Raw genomic sequence first — 22,936 nt, 5'->3', positions numbered from 1 at the left:
TCGGCTTAACTATTTCTTCTGCTGCTTTTATTCGCGGTTTGAACACAATACTTCCGACAGAACTTAAAGACAGAATTACGACGTACGTAGACGACATTCTTATTGCAGAAGCTAACTGGTCTGAACATAATCTGATTTTAGAACGACTATTGCAAACTTTCCATGCACAAGGACTTACAGTTAACCTCAGTAAATCGCATTTTGGTAAAACTTCTATAAAATTTCTTGGACACGTAATTTCAGCAGAAGGCATTGCGCCTGATCCAGAAAAACTTCAAGCTCTACGTGACATTACTGTTCCTACAACAAAGAAACAATTACGCAGTTTTTTGGGTTTAATTAACTTTTTTCGTAAATTTATTCATCACTCTGCTTTAGACACGCCTAGATTATGCCAATTAACAGGTAAAAACACTATTTGGTCATGGGATAAGCAAGCACACTCTGAATTCGTGAACCTGAAACATGCTTTGTTGAATGCTCCACTTTTATCGCACCCAGACCTTACTAGAAATTTTTCCATTGCCACCGACAGTTCCAACACAGCTTTAGGCGTACATATTTTTCAGGAAATTGAAGAAGATGGCTCAATAGTAATTAAAAACATCGCATTTGCAAGCCGCATTTTGTCACCTGCTGAACGAAATTATTCCGTTACTGAACTAGAAACATTATGTGTTGTATGGGCTTTCACGAGATTTCGGCACTTTCTTTATGGCAGACACACCACCGTTTACACAGATCACAGAGCTATACAATTTTTACTTTCAGCTAAATTCACACACGACAGATTAAGCAGATGGAAACTGTATTTACAGGAATTTAATTTTACGATTGTTCACATTCCCGGCACACAAAATGTTATAGCAGACGCACTTTCTCGTTCTCTCAGCAACAATCAGCAAGACGTAGCAACCAACTTCTGCAAAGCAAATTTCAGCGTCATGTACATTCAACAAGTTGCATTTGAAAATTTTATTTCATCGTCATTACAGGACATAGCACGAGAGCAAAGCAAAGACAATGTGTGGAAAGAAATTAAACACCTTTGGCAAGATAAGAATAATGTTACGATTAGAAACCACTACACTGTACGCAATGACATTCTGTTTCGCCGCTCTCATCCTGACAGCAACAACTGGTTATTATGCATTCCTGACGAACTGGTTAACAAATTAATATGGTACACGCATTTAAGCTACGCACATTACGGAGCAAGAAAATGTTTTCTTATATTGAGACAGAACTGTTATTTTTCAAACATGGAAAAACGTATACGACGAGTTTTAGCGTCATGTAAAATTTGCCAGAAAGCTAAGTCTGACACCACTTCATACATTCCTCCATTATATCCCATTGTACCTGTTAAATTAAGACATATGGCCGCAGTAGACATTTTTGGTCCAATTCCGAGAACTAACAGAGGATTTTGCTACATCTTTGTCGCTGTTGAACTCACTTCAAAATTTGTTACTTTCACTCCGTTACGCAAAGCTACTGCCAAAACTGTTTCGAAAGCATTTGTAAAGCATTTCTTATTTCATGTAGGACATGTGATGAAAGTAATTTCTGACAATGGATCACAATTTCGTTCTGTCATATGGACACGCATGTTACGAGCTAGAAACATTTCTCCGATTTATATATCCAAGTACCACGCCTCTTCGAACCCTTGTGAACGATTAATGAAAGAAATTGGTAAACTGTGTAGAATATATTGCCACAAAAGACATGTTAATTGGGACACACACATACACTCATTCCAAGATGTAATTAATTCCATTCCAAATGAATCCACTATGCTACCTCCGTCTGTTATACTGAAAAACGTTGAACCACCAAACAAAATCAAAGAATTAGTAACATTTCCTACATCTCGTCGATTACGACACCACGAAATAATTGACATTGCGCTGAACAACATCAAACGTGCCGCAGAGCGCCGGAGAAGACAGCAAAAACAGGTTTGTAGACGCCGAGACTTTCACGTTGGACAGAAGATATTAGTACGTACACATTATTTATCCAGCAAATTAAAAGGTAAGTGCAGTAAATTTGAACTTCTATATGCAGGTCCATATCGGATTCGCAGCATTCCTCATCCCAATGTTGTACACGTCGAAACTTTGAGAACCAGGAAAAGTAAGGGGAACCATCATGTGTCAAACATTAAACCCTTTATAGAATGAAACCACTTTACGATGTAACATGCTATGAGGCCGTTTACACATTTTATGACCACTTATGCAATTATATTCACATGACTAATTACTGATGATTATCGTATTTTTTCTTGGCAAGTGCCCGGCAAGGTAAGGTTAGCAGGTCGCTTTTCTTGTCGTTACACACTAGACCGTGCATTTTTTCAGATGAACTTACGCATTTTATGAATGATTATGCAATTCTCTATAATGACGCATTAATTTTATCAAATTCTCTCTCCATTGAAGTCTTTAATTATCGCATCTATTAACTACACTACATATAAGCTGAACACAACGAATGTCACATTTTGTCTTTCTTATGTATGTACGATTGTTTTCATGTTCTGTTTGTATGCACTGTGAACTAGTTAAGATATAACACACACCATTTGACTTTGACATTTTGCCTTGTGATATCTCAACATCGTGACTGTTTTACATTTTCCTTTTTGCTGCTGCATTACGATATTCTCTGTACACTTTTTGCCTTTAAACACTGTCTGTGTTTTGAGATATTACGTTTTCTGTCATGTTATGTTGTATGCTTAATTGAGTCACCATTAACCAGTCACTATTTAATGGGTATATGATTTAAATGCAAGATATTAATCTTTGTTCATCAATTTCAGAAATAAATGATGCGTACAGGAAATGAATTAAACAGAAGTGGGAATTTCACCTATGGAATAAACGAAAGAAGATGCAATAAGCTAATGAGGACGAGTAAATGGATCAGAATTAACAAGCATTAACCAGAATATATTATACACATCACAGAATAGCAGTCTTAACTAATTTTTTCTTTCAGAATACAAAGCGATTGATGCAAGCTGTCAGACAGAACTACACATTTTAGTTTTAAGTGATGAAATATGCTAGGGATTAGGAATAGTTGTGTGATGAATAATGAAATGATTTTTGCAGATGATAATGAATGCTGATAATGAACAATGATGAAGAATATGGTACTATGAATAATGAAGTTTTTGTTTACAGGTGATGATAATGATGAAGTTATGATGATATGAATAATGAAGTTTTTTCTTTACAGATGAGGATAATGTTGAAGTTATGTATTTATGCTATGTAGTTATTTAAGTATTTGTTGCAGTTTACTTTGACAGCAGGTGTTATATTGCGTAGTAGGATGACTGAAGGTTTTGGAAAGGACAGCTATGGAACACATTTTTTATACACATTTCACTACCTGTTAATTCGAAGTTCACTACTTTTCAGCATAGTCTGCGTTTCTTCTTTCAGTTCAATAATCCATTTTGTATTTTTCTTTCAGGAGAAGCTTTTTATGATAGTTACTAAACTTGTTACTTATTATACCTGTTCTAGTACTTGCATTTTTCTTACCCACTTGTGTCTATCATTTATAAATGTGATAACCTTGCTACAGCTGACTCATGACGAATGACGTTACACAATCTTTTCATTTATAGGAACAACCTAGAAGCAATTTTTTCTCTTATTTCTTCTTGCTTTCCCTTATAATTACCCAAAGCAATGCATTGCTAGCAGAAAAAACAAAATGTATTAACAGTCCCAGATAATGTCACTAGTTTATGATAATTCTGAATAACACTGATCAGCTCTGAATAGTATGTCACTTGAATAATGACTTCTTAATGATACCAAAACATAATTGCCACTATCTATTGTAATGAGAGTACTTATTATGCCCATGCTTATTAATGCTACTAATGTTTTGTACTATTCAGTACTTGCTGGCCACTGAGTGCCCATAATTAATGTAACTTATAATGCCCATGCTTATTAATGCTACTAATGTTTTGTACTATTCAGTACTTGCTGGCCACTGAGTGCCCATAATTAATGTAACTTATAATGCCCATGCTTATTAATGCTACTAATGTTTTGTACTATTCAATACTTGCTGGCCACTGAGTGCCCATAATTAATGTAACTTATAATGCCCATGCTTATTAATGCTATGACAGTAATTAACTGATTTTTCTAATAATGATTTCTTAATGATATGAAGAATACTGAATGATGAATAATGTTTTATACTATTCAGTACTTGCTGGCCACTGAGTGCCCATAATTAATGTAACTTATAATGCCCATGCTTATTAATGCTACTAATGTTTTGTACTATTCAGTACTTGCTGGCCACTGAGTGCCCATAATTAATGTAACTTATAATGCCCATGCTTATTAATGCTACTAATGTTTTGTACTATTCAATACTTGCTGGCCACTGAGTGCCCATAATTAATGTAACTTATAATGCCCATGCTTATTAATGCTATGACTGTAATTAACTGATTTTTCTAATAATGATTTCTTAATGATATGAATAATACTGAATGATGAATAATGTTTTATACTATTCAATACTTGCTGGCCACTGAGTGCCCATAATTAATGTAACTTATAATGCCCATGCTTATTAATGCTATGACTGTAATTAACTGATTTTTCTAATAATGATTTCTTAATGATATGAATAATACTGAATGATGAATAATGTTTTATACTATTCAATACTTGCTGGCCACTGAGTGCCCATAATTAATGTAACTTATAATGCCCATGCTTATTAATGCTATGACTGTAATTAACTGATTTTTCTAATAATGATTTCTTAATGATATGAATAATACTGAATGATGAATAATGTTTTATACTATTCAATACTTGCTGGCCACTGAGTGCCCATAATTAATGTAACTTATAATGCCCATGCTTATTAATGCTATGACTGTAATTAACTGATTTTTCTAATAATGATTTCTTAATGATATGAATAATACTGAATGATGAATAATGTTTTATACTATTCAATACTTGCTGGCCACTGAGTGCCCATAATTAATGTAACTTATAATGCCCATGCTTATTAATGCTATGACTGTAATTAACTGATTTTGCTAACAATGATTTCTTAATGATATGAAGAATACTGAATGATGATAAATATTTTGTACTAATCGAAAGTTGCTAGGCCACTGAGTGTTAATAGTTACTTGTAAATATGTCATTTGAATGAGGAAAAATGTTTTGTAATACTCAATACTTGATGACGATTGATTACCACTCTTGTCTTTAAATTAATTAATGAACATTTTTCTGTAATACTACATTCATGGTACAGAAATGTTCAATGACTAGAGTATGGATACCGCAAACTACTTATGTAATCACTAATCAAGACTTGTGTGTTAGTTAATGTCCTTCACCTTCTGACCTAACTACCTGAAATTATTGTAACATCCATTTGTCTTGTCCATCCTCATTATCATGGAGCACTATATTTGGTTTTTGCACTAATTCTACGTTGGTGTGCCGCCTCTTAAAAGCGTGGTGTTGACACGACATGCTGTCCACCACTGTAGGCGAAGAAACTACTTATGTAATCACTAATCAAGACTTTGTTATGGAGCACTGTGTGCCGCCTCTTAAGAGCGTGGTGTTGACACGACATGCTGTCCACCACCGTAACCGATGAAGACGTTATTCTGGTCGCACTGTTTGATGTACCTGGTATACTGCCAAATGATAGTATGGAATACTACTACGACGTTTCACTGTCTTGATAAGCTGATAAATACTTCTGGGAACGAAACTGCAGATTGTATCACTTAGTTGTGATTCTGTGGAAAGATATGGACTTTCAGTGCAGCTATGTGCAAACTAAAGTGCTACAACCATGATGCAATCCTTCCTTTCCTATCCTAATAGTGAAAATCATTTTTTTACTAACACCATTTATGTTCATGGCATATACATTTTTTCTCGATTTGTTGAACTCTAGTGCGAGTACACTTGTGTCACTTGTCGACATGATTTTTGCCATTTGTTGTCAAAATACTAAAGACATTTTCGATTTGTTTTGAAGTGCAGTATGTGTGCACTCTTGTCATCTATATTGTATATACTTTTTGTGATTTGATGATTTTTTCTACTCTTGCGTTTATTTGTTATAAAAATGTTCAAAAGTTTTCAGTGCATGTGCACTTATGTGAATATGTTTTCAACTGAACTACAGTGCCTGTGCACTCTTCTCAATTTTCGATATGATTTGTGTTCATTCTGTATACCTTTTATGATTTATGTCATTTGTTACTCTTGTATATACATTTCGTCTTTTACTGATATGTTCTCCACTGCAGTGCATGTGCACTCATGACACTTGTCAACATGATGAAACTGCTAAAGAATTTTTCAGTGTGTGTACACTTTATTATCTGTCAAATAATTTGTATATACATTTTCCTGATTTGTTTTGTACTTATATTTTGTCTTGTCTGTAATGTTTTGTAATCGGTGCATGCGCACAACATTTAATTCATGTGATACATCTAAATATTTTGTTAATTAAAGGAAAAATTTGTTACGATGGCAAGTCCAAATGACTCACCATCGCTGCCAAATTTTTGCCCCCCCAGTGGAGGGTTATGAAACACGTATGTTGTGCGGCAGCGATGCTGAGACATTGTAGAATCTCTGACCAGAGCAGTTGCGCTCGACTCGCAGTAGCGAGCAGTCAGTCAGTCTGCAGTAGTCAGTCCTCAGTAGTGCTAGGAGTATGTGAGTAGTAGTAGCGGAGAGCAGTCGGCGGGCGTCGGCACAGCAATGGTCGAGATTCAGGATGAGGTATAATTTTATTTAAATAAATAATCATGCAGCTTTGCGCTCATCAGATAATGTAACGAACACTCATTGTAATTTAACTTTCAAAAATCGCCCCCAATTATAATTTTGATTTAAAACCAATTTTAGAGACAATCATTCAAATTTCCTTCCATTTCCTTTTAACAAAGATTTTTTTAAAAAGGTACTTCCAATGCTTTTCATGCAAGCGCCAGAGAACAATAAGAGCAGAATTTTGACATGCAGTTTCACTAAGGTAAGAAATTTATTCTCGTTTCGCACAGGGCAAACACCGACTTTTCGGTTGAATTGAGTTTAGGTTATCATTACAGTTTCATTATCTTGGGATTAGCGTTCATTATTTAATGGGAACTTGTATTTGAGTCAGATAGCGAGCTTTCATTTAATTGTCTTTGCCATTAATATTCTTGTGGCGAGTTTATACTTACCTGTGGCACCATTTCTAATAAATATTGTTTTTAAAATTTCTGTGGGAAGGTCACACTTAGCTGTGGCTCCATTACTAATAAATATAGTTGTTATTAAAAGAATTTGTTGTGGGGAGGTTACACCAGGTTTCGATGCTACTATGAGCATCGTCTTCAGAATTACACTATCTGTACTAAAACATATTAGGTATATAATACATTAATAAAATTAAAGTTTGTACTGACTGGAAAAAGATGCAGTACTTACAAATCACATATTAAAAAAGATCTATGCCGGAAAGGTGACGTCATGAATAGTTGTAAGTAAGATGGCGAGCCGCTAAGGGCTGCTAGTACTTTAGTGAACAGGGGTTGCAACAAGACTCAACCTTGTTCACTAAAGTACGAGAAGCCCTTAGCGGCTCGCCATCTTACTTACAACTATTCATGACGTCGCCTTTCCGGCTTAGATCTTTTTTAATATGTGACTAGTAAGTACTGCATCTTTTTCCAATCAGTACAAACTTTAATTTTATTACTGTATTATATACCTAATATGTTAAAGGACAGTTAGTCTAAGTCTGAAGACGACGCTCATAGTAGCCTAAGGACATCACAAACATCCATGCCCGAGGCAGGATTCGAACCTGCGACCGTAGCGGTCTTGCGGTTCCAGACTGCAGCGCCTTTAACCGCACGGCCACTTCGGCCGGCTGTCATATCACTGATTAGCGACTATTCTCCTTGGTGCACCCAGGATAAACTTCTAGAACTATATCCTATGACGTTTGAAAATTACGAGTTACTTCATTTTTTTCCCTCTTGTGTTTTTGTATCCTTGATTTGCACTATTCAGACGTTTATGCTTTATGAAACGATTTCAAGTTGCTTTCTTTTTTGTCTATTGAGCTGCATTTCTATTTTTGGTGCTACTGTACGCATTTAAAGAACAGACATTTCATGCGAAGACATTAGAATTTTATTACCTCTGTTTACCTGATCATTATTATTATTATTATTATTATTATTATTATTTTCTGCTATTTAGAGTCACAAAATTATTTACTATGTTGGATCAAATTTTTTCTCTAGAGGTTCAGCAGTACCGTCTGTCGGAGTGTCTTCATAAAAGACAACAATTATCTTCAATGATTCCTATCTACGTCTATGTGTTGAGGTGTTTCGTCCACTAGTGTCGTTTCCTGTCTACTGAGAATGTTGCTTTTATATAGCACACAGTAACCCAAAGAAACTTAATAGGTTAGCTACTGCTATCACGAATGCACGAACAAAACGAAAACAGTCAATTTTCCCCAGAGAAGAAGACTCTCAAGGGTGAGACGTCGGGAGATAAGCACTCCAAATCGCAGACAAATGCAGAACGCTTGGAAACCTAAAGTGGAAAGGAAGGAACATCAGTGGGTTAGTAAATCATTATTTGATAAGCTAAAGAAATGGGACCTTGTAATAGGGAATTAGAGACTCCTACGTAATTGTGGTTAGCATTCCCGTTGCGGCTGATTATGTCGACGGCGCGCCCAAGGTTGAATTCCACACTTCTTCATCGAAATCGATGAGTAGACACTGCGATACATGAGCACTCAATCTTAGCACACACCACTAGTCAGCGATTGGTCCAAAGGGTACATATCCCTCTCAACAGCGCCTGCGATAAGCTCGCTAAGAATACTGTACAGTAACGTGTGGTATCCCAAAAACAGAACGGAATCGAATAGCTGATGGAAAAAAGCCGATAATCTGAACGCTTCAGCTTCTAATATTCAACGGCTGCAGTGTGGATGTATTGATGTGGCACGTCCATACTTTTCCCTTGTCAACTGTGTATACTGTTTATTTTTTCTGTGTTTTAATCATTGTATTAAAAGCCAACAGACACTTCGATAACAAATAAGGTTTCTTTAGGAATTTGATTCTATAATTACTAGATACCTTGACATACATTACTTCAATTAGATGCTTAGATTATTACCAAATAATACTTCATTTGTTACTCTTTTGAATCTGCTGGACAGAACTGTCTGCTAGATTTCAAATATTTTGGAGCACTTTACCTTGTTTCTATTGCAAAATCAGCGGCTATAACAAGTGTTGAAATGATGTACACAGTCAGCGTATTTGATAAAATAAATAAATTACTTAAAAAAACGGAATTTACTGCAGCTATCACAATTAACAATTACCTTGCAGTATGATCCTAGACATTCCATCGATAGTCATCACAATATATACACTAACTCTGGGGTCTATAAAATAATCTGCGAAAAATGTCATAATGTTTATGCTGGACAAACAGGCCGGAATTTTTAGATTAGATTCTGTGAACATACTTTAGTGGGCAAGCAGTAAATCTGTGTGTGGGCAACACATCTGACAAAATAGTCATTCAGAAGAATCTACACTGCTGGCCACCGTAAATGCAACACCAAGAAAGACAAGAGGTAGCACAACAAGATTTATTTTGTAGATAACATGTTGACCAAGTATCAAATGATTACGTTTACAGACGTCTGTGGCATGTGGTTCCTGCCAGAATCAGTAGCCAGAGTAGCCGCCATTGTTGGAGATCACCGCTGCCACACGTCTCGGCATTGAGTCAAAGAGACGTTGGATGTGTTCCTGGGGTACAGCAGCCCAAGCAACTTCCACACGTTGCCAAAGATCATCTGGTGTGACAGCTGGGGATGTAATCTGGGTCACTCGTTGAGCAACCATGGACCACATGTTTCTTATCGGCGAAAGATCCGGAGAGCGAGCCGGCCAGGGAAGCAATTCAATCTGGTTATTGACGAAGAACCTTTGGACAATGCGTGCCACGTGTGGTCGTGCATTAACCTGTTGAAATATGGCTGTGGTCGAGCCCTGAAGGTAAGGAAGGACAACTGGCTCTAGCACCTTGGATATGTAGCGCCGGCTATTTAAAGTACCGTCAATGCGTACTAGAGGCGTGCGAGAGTAATATCCAATACCGCCCCATACCATAATACCCGGTGCAAGACCAGTGTGGCTGTGCATAATGCAGCTGTCCAGCATCCTCTCTCCACGGTGTCTCCACACTCGAATCCGACCATCGTTGTGCTGCAGACAGAAGCGTGCCTCGTCAGTAAAGACAACGTCATTCTATTCTGCCGTCCACATCCGTCTGTCATCACACCATTGGCGACGGAGACATCTGTGGGTCTGCGTCAATGGTAGACGAAGCAATGGACGTCTTGCGGACGGACCACTCAGCTGTAAACGGCGTAGAATGGTACGTGCAGACACTGGATGATGCGTTACAGACGCAATGTGCTGTGCTATGGTTCGGGATGTCACTGAGCGATCCGTCACTGCCATACGCACAATTTGCCTATCAGCACGTGCAGTGGTGCACCGAGGTGAATGCGATCGACCACGTCGGTCCGTCGTACCCTCCTGCATTCAACGGTCACATATCCGCATTACAGTTGTTTGGTTTCGTCCAACACGACTAGCGATTTCTCTGTATGAAAATCCACAATCTCGGTAAGCCACTATCCTTCCTCTGTTGAATTCGGATACTTGATCAAAAGATGTTCGCTGTTGTCTACGAGGCATAACTGATCGTCTTGTGAAACAACCACAAGGTAAACACACGTGCCGAACGTACACTCGTCGAAATCGCCAAGCCTTAAATGGCGCTATGAGGTGGCGCCACAGGCGCGCGTGATGTACGTCTGCGCTGAAATTCTAATCAGTTGCATATCTCATCGCTGCAAACTCATGGTGTAAATTTCACTTGATTCGGATGCTTCCTTCAGGTTGTTGCATTTACGGTGGCCAGCAGTGTATATCAAGAAACCTAACGTTCTTGATGATGTCCCGTTTGTTCAACAGGTTAAAAAACTAATAATATATGTTTATCATAAAAGAAAACAGCTACCTTTGCTTAATGAAGTTAGATTTCAGAGAAAAATTCTAATTTGATCGCTGAAGATTTACTCTGGGATTCATTCCTCGTCTTTTCTATTCGCTTGTATGTATGTTATCACAAAACGTGCTAACTTTATTTACTGACAGTTTCTTGCACCACAGGATTGACATAGTTTTAATAAACAACTTAAGAAATACACTATGTGACTAAAAGAATCAGGGCACCTGGCTGAAAATGACATGTTCGTGACTCCCTACATCGGTAATGCTGGAATTCAATATGGTTTTGGCACACCCTTATCCTTGATGACAGCTTCCACTTTTGCAGGCCTAAGTTGAATCAGGCGCTGGAAGGTTTCTTGGGGAATGGCAGCCCATTCTTCCCAGAGTGCTGCACAAAGGAGAGGTATCGATGTCGGTCGGTTAGGTCTGGCATGGAGTCGGCGTTCCAAAGTATCCCAAAGGTGCTCTGTAGGATTCAGGTCCGGTCTCTGTGCAGCTCAGTCCATTACAGGGATGTTTCTGTGCATCCACTCCGCCACAGCCAGTGCATTATGAACAGGTGCTCGATCGTACTGAAAGATGCAATCGCCATCACCGAATTGCTCTTCAACAGTGGGAAGCAAGAAGGTGCTTAAAACACCACCGTAGGCCTGTGCTGTGATAGTGCCACGAGAAACAACAAGGGATGCAAGCCCCCTCCATCAAAAACACCGCCGCCTCCGATTTTTACGGTTGGCACTACACAAGCTGGCAGATGACGTTTACCGGGCGGGCATTCGCCATACCCACACCCAGCCATCAGATCGCCATATTGTGTACCGAGATAGGTCACTATACGCAACGTTTTTCCACTGTTGAATAGTACTTGCAGTGGATCCTGATGTAGTTTGGAGTTCCTGTGTGATGGTCTGGATAGATTTCTGCCTATTGCACATTACGACCCTCCTCAAGTGTCGATGGCCTCTGTCAGTCAATAGACGAGGTCGGCCTGTACGCTTTTGTGCTGTACGTGTCCCTTCACGTTTCCACTTCACTATCACATCAGAAACAATGGACCTAGAGATGTTTAGGAGTATGGAAATCCTGCGTACAGTTGTATGACACAAGTGACACCCAATCACCTGACCGCGTTCGAAGTCCGTGAGTTCCACGGAGCGCCCCATTCTGCTCCCTGACGATGTCTGGTGACTACTGAGGTCGCTGCTATGGAGTACCTAGCAGTAGGTGGCAATGCAATGCACCTAATTTGAAAAACGTACCCCCCACCCCCCCCCCCCCCCCCACCCATGAACCATGGACCTTGCGTTGGTGGTGAGCCTTGCGTGCCTCAGCGATACAGATAGCCGTACCGTAGGTGCAACCACAACGGAGGGGTATCTGTTGAGAGGCCAGACAAACGTGTGGTTCCTGAAGAGGGACAGCAGCCTTTTCAATAGTTGCGGGGGCAACAGTCTGGATGATTGACTGATCTGGCCTTGAAACACTAACCAAAACGGTCTTACTGTGCTGGTACTGCGAATGGTTGAAAGCAAGGGGAAACTACGGCCGTAATTTTTCCCGAGGGCATGCAGCTTTACTGTATGGTTAAATGATGATGGCGTCCACTTGGGTAAAATATTCCGGAGGTAAAATAGTCACCCATTCGGTTCTCCGGGCGGGGACTACTCAAGAGGACGTTGTTATCAGGAGAAAGAAAACTGGCGTTCTACGGATCGGAGCGTGGAATGTCAGATCCCTTAACCGGGCAGGTAGGGTAGAAAATTTAAAAAGGGAAATGGATAGGTTAAAGTTAGATACAGTGGGGATTAGTGAAGTTCGGTGGCAGGAGGAACAAGACTTTTGGTCAGGCGAATACAGGGTTATAAATACAAAATCAAATAGGGGTAATGCAGCAGTAGGTTTAATAATGAATAAAAAATAGGAGTGCGGGTAAGCTACTACAAACAGCATAGTGAACCCATTATTGTGGCCAAGATAGACACGAAGCCGACGCCTACCACAGTAGTACAAGTTTATATGCTCACTAGTTCTGCAGATGATAAAGAAATTGAAGAAGTGTATGATGAAATAAAATAATTTATTCAGATAGTGAAGGGAGACGAAAATTTAATAGTTATGGGTGACTGGAATTCGGTAGTAGGAAAAGGGAGAGAAGGAAACGTAGTAGGTGAATATGGATTGGGGGGAAGAAATGAAAGAGGAAGCCGCCTGGTAGAATTTTGCACAGAGCACAACTTAATCATAGCTAACACTTGGTTCAATAATCATAAAAGAAGGTTGTATACATGGAAGAGTCCTGGAGATACTAAAAGGTATCAGATAGATTATATAATGGTAAGACAGAGATTTAGGAACCAGATTTTAAATTGTAAGAGATTTCCAGGGGCAGATGTGGACTCTGACCACAATCTATTGGTTATGAACTGCAGATTAAAATTGAAGAAACTGCAAAAAGGTGGGAATTTAAGGAGATGGGACCTGGATAAACTGAAAGAACCAGAGGTTGTACAGAGTTTCAAGGAGAGCATAAGGGAACAATTGACAAGAATGGGGGAAAGAAATACAGTAGAAGAAGAATGGGTAGCTTTGAGGGATGAAGTAGTGAAGGCAGCAGAGGATAAAGTAGGTAAAAAGACGAGGGCTAGTAGAAACCCTTGGGTAACAGAAGAAATATTGAACTTAATTGATCAAAGGAGAAAATATAAAAATGCAGTAAATGAAGCAGGCAAAAAGGAATACAAACGTCTCAAAAATGAGATCGACAGGAAGTGCAAAATGGCTAAGCAGGGATGGCTAGAGGACAAATGTAAGTACCTTTGGAGAAAAGAGAACCACTTGTATGAATGTCAAGAGCTCAGATGGAAACCCAGTTCTAAGCAAAGAAGGGAAAGCAGAAAGGTGGAAGGAGTATATAGCGGGTCTATACAAGGGCGATGTACTTGAGGACAGTATTATGGAAATGGAAGAGGATGTATATGAAGATGAAATGGGAGATATGATACTGAGTGAAGAGTTTGAGAAAGCACTGAAAGATCTGAGTCGAAACAAGGCCCCGGGAGTAGACAACATTCCACTAGAACTACTGACCGCCTTGGGAGGGCCAGTCCTGGCAAAACTCTACCATCTGGTGAGCAAGATACATGAGACAGGCGAAATACCCTTAGACTTCAAGAAGAATATAATAATTACAATCCCAAAGAAAGCGGGTGTTGACAGATGTGAAAATTACCGCACTATCAGTTTAATAAGTCACGGCTGCAAAATACTAACGCGAATTCTTTACAGACGAATGGAAAAACTAGTAGAAGCCGACCACGAGGAAGATCAGTTTGGATTCCGTAGAAATATTGGAACACGTGAGGCAATACTGACCCTACGACTTATCTTAGAAGCTAGATTAAGAAAAGGCGAACCTACGTTTCTAGCATTTGTAGACCTAGAGAAAGCTTTTGACAATGTTGACTGGAATACTCTCTTTCAAATTCTAAAGGTGGCAGGGGTAAAATACAGGGAGCGAAAGGCTATTTACAATTTGTACAGAAACCAGATGGCAGTTATAAGAGTCGAGGGTCACGAAAGGGAAGCAGTGGTTGGGAAGGGAGTGAGACAGGGTTGTGGCCTCTCCCAGATGTCATTCAATCTGTATATTGAGTAAGCAGTGAAGGAAACAAAAGAAAAATTCGGAGTAGGTTTTAAAATCCATGGAGAAGAAATAAAAACTTTGAGGTTTGCCGATGACATTGTCATTCTGTCAGAGACAGCAAAGGACTTAGAAGAGCAGTTGAACGGAATGGAGGATATAAGATGAACATGAACAAAAGCAAAACGAGGATAATGGCATGTAGTCGAATTAAGTCGGGTGATGCTGAGGGAATTAGATTAGGAAATGAGACACTTAATGTAGTAAAGGAGTTTTGCTATTTGGGGAGCAAAATAACTGATGATGGTCGAAGTAGAGAGGATGTAAAATGTAGACTGGCAATGGAAAGGAAAGCGTTTCTGAAGAAGAGTAATTTGTTAACATCGAGTATTGATTTAAGTGTCAGGAAGTCGTTTCTGAAAGTATTTGTATGGAGTGTAGCCATGTATGGAAGTGAAACATGGACGATAAATAGTTTGGACAAGAAGGGAATAGAAGCTTTTGAAATGTGGTGCTAAAGAAGAATGCTGAAGATTAGATGGGTAGATCACATAACTAATGAGGAGGTATTGAATAGAACTGGGGAGAAGAGGAGCTTGTGGCACAACTTGACTAGAAGAAGGTATCGGTTGGTAGGACATGTTCCGAGACATCGAGGGATCACCAATTTAGTATTGGAGGGCAGCGTGGAGGGTAAAAATCGTAGAGGGAGACCAAGAGATGAATACACTAAGCAGATTCAGAAGGATGTAGGTTGTAGTAGTTACTGGGAGATGAAGAAGCTTGCACAGGATAGAGAAGCATGGAGAGCTGCATCAAACCAGTCTCAGGACTGAAGACCACAACAACAACAACAACAACAACAACATCTTTTTTGGGGTATACGGATACTTTTGATCACATAGTATGGGTTCAGTAACAGTCCAATTTTGTTCTTACATGTTCGAATTTTATGCTATAGCTAATTACAATAGTTATTCAGATCAAAATTTCAGTGACTAACCAATGCTTATTTATTCTGTCAGTATTGACTGGGGTCTGAAAATACCTTTGGTTACCAGTGTTAGCAGATGTGTCGTGCTGAGGGCACTGTACATTCAAGAGTAATGGCTCTAAAAAAAATCACTAGTTCAGTAGTTTTGTATTTGTCATAAGAATATTTATTTTTGCTTTACAAATCGTGGTGTAACATCTGCCTAAACCAAGACGTAATAGCATGTCAGAGTTTACTGTACAACGAGAAAATATTGATGTTTTCTTGTTACCACGTTGTTACCACAGTACCGGTGAGCATTTTATCACTTTTAGCTTACAGGTTTTTAAATTTCCTTTACGGAGATTTGATGTTATTGTCAAAGGTCTATTTCATTTTAATTTTGTATTAGTCCAATGCAGTTCTTTAATGTTATAAACATAATTGTAAGTATTGGGGATAACTAATGCCTCCTATCTACTATTACGCGTAATGTTAAGAATAGGAATGAATCGATCTACATGAGAGTACCATGATTATTGGTAATGTTTCTCTCGCCATCTATACCTGACATATGCTGTGCACCTGTCCCTAGAGAAGAGTGCTAATTTATTGTATCTTAATACTGTTTGCTTGGTACCCCTGTTAGAGGTTAAAGGCCACCTCATTTTTTAATATAACTAATAATATTCGACATATAGTAATAATTTCGTTCCCTGATCGGTAGTAGTAACATATCTATTTAGATGACGGTACCGCGATTATTGGCGAGCCAAAGATTGTAAGCGAATACATCTTTGGCTCAAATGGCTCTGAACACTATGGGACTCAACTGCTGTGGTCATCAGTCCCCTAGAACTTAGAACTACTTAAACCTAACTAACCTAAGGACATTACACACATCCATGCCCGAGGCAGGATTCGAACCTGCGACCGTAGCAGTCGCACGGTTCCGGACTGCGTGCCTAGAACCGCGAGACCACCGCGGCCGGCAATACATCTTTGATGTGCAGTTTTAATATACCGATCTTCATGAGATATCATTATTACTGGTGGCGTCCCTGTTAAATACCTTTGCCTAATGGTCATTCCACAATGGGTCCCTTAGAGGGCAGCATGCGTATTCTTATATGTTAACAGCTTATTTTGATTTTTTAAGTCAATTTTAAGTTTAATATTATGATTTGATGTAGGTTATTTGTATTTTCGATACACCTAGTTTTCGACATTAATATTGTACACAAATCTTTGTGTTTAAGCTTTATTTAACGTGGTTTACCGACATTGGCTGACAATGATGTAATGCTGATAACGGTGGGTACAGTTTCCGGTATTTAAGTGACGTAAATTGCATGTCATGTAGCAATGGTGATATACTTCGTAGAGAGGCGCCTGCTCCTAGACAGCTTCCTATTTGTTGATGTACTATGTTTCTTTATATTCTTGTAGTTCACATTCCTCTAGGTACATTGATGTTATTCTCATCAGGGAATAAGTAGTCTCATGATGACTAGAATAGTAGTCAAAGCGGTCACCACTAAACAAATAAAGATTTTTACGCGGTTGGGGCTGTTGAATCATTAAAAAAAAAGTGTTATTATTCCCTAAGTGACTTAAGCTTCTGCAGTATCTACATTTGTTAACTTTTAAATATTATTTGTACACAAACTCAGTTTTACACACAAATTTCTTGGTGACTGATAGGTGAGAAACGTCTTCGTATTTTAAAATCATTTTGATGCGGTTTTAGTCCTGCAAGCTGGGATCCTACTTATGAGCCAATGTATTATAAAAAGGGAGGATGGAAGGAGCAGAAGATTGTCTTGCTAAGGTTATTCGTTGAATTTTGGGATGAGGTAGAGAACAATAATTGCTTATGGCTCACTGGGGGAGTTCAAATCTTTCGAATGGACACTACGTCGGCGACTTGCGTCTCCTCCACCTACCTCAATTGCCCAACCGAGGAATGACGTCCCACAGTTCAACATCGGATCCAAAACACGTGTCGATCCAGGCGAATCCTCACACTGTCCAAGAAGTGATGCTTAGATTAAAGGCAGATTGAAAATTTTCGTGGTCCACCGAGATTCGATCGAAGTGTCTACTTTACAGCTAGACCACCAGGCCAGACATACCGTATGTGAACAAGCGAATGAACGTATGTTTAATTGCCACTGATGGACCTCGTTTCTTCCAATATTAACATCTCTTTAACAATAATGTTGCTGTAGCCACCGACTCAGGATAGCGGGACTACTTATCCACCTCTACAACCGACGGCGACCACGGGTTAGAGACACGCATTCGTCCATTTTTGGTTAAATAGCGCTATTCCGTGGTCTCCGGAGGGAGATCAAGCTACTTACACAGTGACTGCATGCCACTACATCGCTGAGTCTACGTTCTCTTGCTGTTGATGACCTCTGCTGCGAGGCTGGACTGTGTCTGATGAATGACTCTGCATACGTGAAAAAGCAATACCGCGCAACTGACAAATTGTCGATTTTTCGTTTTTTAGTCAAATGATTCGTTGACCGTATGCGCATCTGCTCTTAACGCCATAATGCCAAATTTTTAATTATTTACCATGAAAAAATTATCTAAAACAATACCGCGAATATGACAGTAAATAAAAAGATGGCGATACCGAGGAACTGTAGAGAATTAAATACCGCGTATCTACAATCTATGGATACTGTAAACAATACCGCGTACATACAAAAGCGTGCGCAGCTACAGCACATTGTTACTGCCTTATTACGAATTTAACACTGCTCGAAAGTGGTTCCATGCTTGTAGCTTCATTCGTGATAATGGACAGCGATATAGTTGACGATCTATTTACTGAAGAAGAAATTGCTTCTCAGCTAAATTCAGCCTATGAAAGCGGAGAATCGTTCCTGAGAGTGACTGACAGCGGTAAGAAAATTGTTTTATTATCCATCTTTGAATGTTAGTAGTACCGCAAGTGTCTTATTGTGATACAAATCATAACGCCCGCACTTCACTCGTTCTGTGCTTTAGTCATTTCTGCCAAAGATTTCTAGACTGTCCACTTTCTTGTACGGTCTCCCGTAAATGCAGAACAAACAACATGCGAGAAAAGTCGTAACGCTGAAATTACATTTACCGAATAAGAATTAATTTCGTGTATGAGGTTCTCGGTTACTGTTCCTGCAACATCTAACGACGGAGATAAATTTTCTTGGAATTGTTGTTAATAGTATTACTGATGCCGTCGTTCTCATAAATACATGAATTTGAGCTTAATCTTCGTCTGTCAAAATTACTTTATAAATATTTTTCCATCTAGAAACTTAAGTGGCTGTAGCCAACAATGCTCAAAATGAAACCACAGTCACAGTTTCCACTAGAGATGACAGTACTTACCACTCATTGCTATGCAATGGTGCTCATTGTTTGCCGAACACTCTGTATAAATTGTCGGAAGTAAACGGGAGCAATAATGATGCTGACAGTGAAGGTCAAGAATTTTATGGTGACGCAAGCAGTGACAGGAAAAGGAAGTCTAAACCACATCCTGAAGATTGGAAGAAAAAGGCCAATAAAATTTGAGAATGCATGCACAGGCGTATATTGGATACAAAAGAAGTCGAATTGGTAAAATCACTCATGATACTCCAAGAAAGGCACGAAAATTAGGTCCAACATATACTTCGAAGATGTGTCAGAAATCTGTTCAAATGAAGCGTCCTCAGTTTTCTGCTGATGATAGGCAGGCAGTATTGAACACATTTTGGGAAACGACGTCATGGGATCAGAGGAGGGTTTACGTTATCATCCTTGTGAACGTAATTCCAACCAAACGTCCAGGGAAGAACATTGGCGAGTCCAGGAGAAAAGGGGCGCTCATTTATATTTGAAAAATGAGCTCGGGCAACTTAAAGTAGTATACAAAAAGATGTTTCTCAATACTCTTGGGATTAAAAAATGAACTGTACGATATTGGCTGGGTAATTCCACAGGTAATTCCACACATGGGATGAGTCCTGATACAGAATCGTCACGACCTCTAATCAAACAGAAGAAGAAGAAAGATGACAGAATCTTCATGAAAGAATTCCTGGACTCTTTTCCGAAACTTCCGTCGCATTACTGCGCGAAATCCTCATCGAAGTTGTACCTTGAGCCTATTCTACAATCCAAACAACAGCTGTATGGACTCTGTGTGGAAAATGTCATGCGGAGAAGGTTTCACTATTAAGTCGGGCTACCTTTAACTTGATTTTAGAAGATGGTAATATTAGCATATTTTCCCCCAAGAAAGAGCAGTGCGACTTGTGTTGTAGTTACAGACTTGGTAGCTTGAGTGAAGACGTGTGGAAGCAACACACAGAACGGAAAGAGCAGGAAAGGATGCGAAGAAATGCTGACAAGAAAGAAGCCCAGCAGAAGCTCTGTTCAGTGTACACCATGGACTTACAGGCCGTGAAAGTAGCTCCATTTCTAAGTGCAAGTGCAGTTTATTATAAAACCAAGATGACTGTTCATAACTTTACAATGTATAGTTTACAATGTCGTGATGCAGTGTGTTTCTGGTTCGATGAAACACAAGGTGATTTGGTTGCATCATGTTTTGCCTCGTGCATTGTAGACACCCTATCCAGAACGATTAAGGAAAATCCCTTTCAAGTCATTTTGTATTCTGACGGCTGCACATATCAGAACAGAAATGTGATTTACCAAATGCTCTTTTAAGATTAGCAATTGATACTGGAGTACTGATTACACAAAAGTTTTTGAAGAAAGGCCATACTTAGAATGTGACTCAGTTCACAGTTCCATTGAGAGCAAGATTAAAGGACGTGTAGTTACACATCCTAGCCAATACGCTGTGATATCTAAAGAAGAGAGGAAATGCCACAGCCATACAAAGTCCATTATTTAGATTATTCCTTTTTCATCAACTACGCAGAGAAAAGTTTATGGCTGTACGACTCAATTAGGCCTGGAAGAGCTGTAAAAAATGAGCCTACAGTTACCGATCTGAGGGCGCTACAGTAGCGCCCAAATGGTATTATTTACTACAAGTGCTTTTCCAATTAGGTGTGGCAAGAATTACCGAGGCTTCCGAGGAATATTCTTGGAGATGTTTGCTTCCAGAAACTATACAGGGGAAGACTGAAAATCAAGAAATCAAAATGCGATCATTTACAACAACTGAAATCTGTTCTTCCTGAAGTTTGTCATAGTTATTATGACAACATTCCTCATGAATGAAAATTATCGCGGAGGTAACTGTGTGACAAGTATCAGCGCAGTGTAAATCTCTGTTGCTGCTCTGAGTGACGTTTAGGATTTTACTTGAAGAAATGTGCAGACATTATCGGAAATATGTAAACAGTATATTTATTTAAAATGTTTCTATGAAATCTTTCAGTGAAAATGATTAATGCTCCAAAACGTATTCTCACTAGCTTTCTCAGCACCAAATACCAACGCGAATGTGCCAGGAAACTGACAAATAATGCGTAAGTAACAGATCATGGCATAAATACCGAGACAATTCCGCGTATGTGCGGTGATTAAGCTTTCTAAAGCGCATTTTTTTTTGTTTCACATTTTTATTTGATTCAATATTTCCTTGTAGTGCTACGGTGCAAATTTAACGCCGCTGTGAAATGTGTTAGGCCTTTTAGACAGTTTTTTTGTCTCTCGTGTAAAATTCTTATTTTGCTACTTACGCGGTATTTTTTCTTCACCGACGCTCTGGCTGTATTTCTGATAGCACTATGGTGTACTTTGGATTTATTCACGGACGTGCAGTATTTCACCGGGAAATGGCCTTGCCGCAGTGCGTACACCGGTTCCCTTCAGATCACCGAAGGTAAACGCTGTCGGCCGTGGTCGTCACTTGGATGAGTGACTATCTGGGGGCGCCATGCGCTGTTGCCATTTGCCGGAGTCCACTCAACCTCGTGATGCCAATTGAGGAGCTACTCGACCGAATAGTAGCGGCTCTGGTCAAAGAAAACCATCATAACGACCGGGAAAATGGAGTACTCCTATCTGTATCCTCAGCTGAGGATGACACGGCGGTAGAATGGTCCCGATAGGCCACTTGTTCATTCTTTGTGCAAACGCAGTGCTACGTAGAAGGCAGTTGAGCTTTAATATATAATTTGCTAGCCGACCACCACTTGTTAAATAGAAATTGTAAAATGGTATTCAGAATTTATTATAAACAATGGCTGCAAGACTCACAGAGTGTCTGTTCGGACGTTGTAACGAAAATATATTTATTTCTGCTGGCCCTATATCCTCATCTTCCATGTTTCATGGCAGTTGTGTCCTAGGTAAACCAGCTGAGTTTAACTCTCATGGATATGCGTAATGTGGTGTCATATTTGTGTTGTATAATGATGAGGGAGTGTAGAGGGTGAAACCTGGTGTCGGCACACAGCCTGCTCCTCTTGAATAGCACCAACATGACTGCCGAGCTTAACTCTCCGTCTGAGGCACAAATTACTATTAACAGCGTCACATATCCTCACGCTATGGTTCACTGTGGAGCAGTTTCGAATTTAGTGCTGAAAATCAGCTTTATCATGAAATTATTGATGTTTGTAGTGTATTTCAACCTAATTTTAGGGCAACTAAGGCATCAAAATGTCTCATTATACAGGGTGATTCAAAAAGAATACCACAACTTTAGGAATTTAAAACTCTGCAACGACAAAAGGCAGAGCTAAGCACTATCTGTCGGCGAATTAAGGGAGCTATAAAGTTTCATTTAGTTGTACAATTGTTCGCTTGAGGCGCTGTTGACTAGGCGTCAGTGTCAGTTGATGCTAAGATGGCGACCGCTCAACAGAAAGCTTTTTGTGTTATTGAGTACGGCAGAAGTGATTCGACGACAGTTGTTCAGCGTGCATTTCGAACGAAGTATGGTGTTAAACCTCCTGATAGGTGGTGTATTAAACGTTGGTATAAACAGTTTACAGAGAATGGGTGTTTGTGCAAAGGGAAAAGTTCTGGACGGCCGAGAACGAGTGATGAAAATGTAGCACGCATCCAGCAAGCATTTGTTCGCAGCCCAGGAAAATCGACTCGCAGAGCTAGCAGAGAGCTGCAAATTCCACACTCAACTGTATGGAGAGTCCTACGAAAAAGGTTAGTTATGAAACCTTAT

This window comes from Schistocerca nitens, chromosome 1, assembly GCF_023898315.1.
Source record: "Schistocerca nitens isolate TAMUIC-IGC-003100 chromosome 1, iqSchNite1.1, whole genome shotgun sequence".
NCBI lineage: Eukaryota > Metazoa > Arthropoda > Insecta > Orthoptera > Acrididae > Schistocerca > Schistocerca nitens.
The sequence above is the reverse complement of the archived record's forward strand: the minus strand, read 5'-3'. Positions refer to the sequence as shown.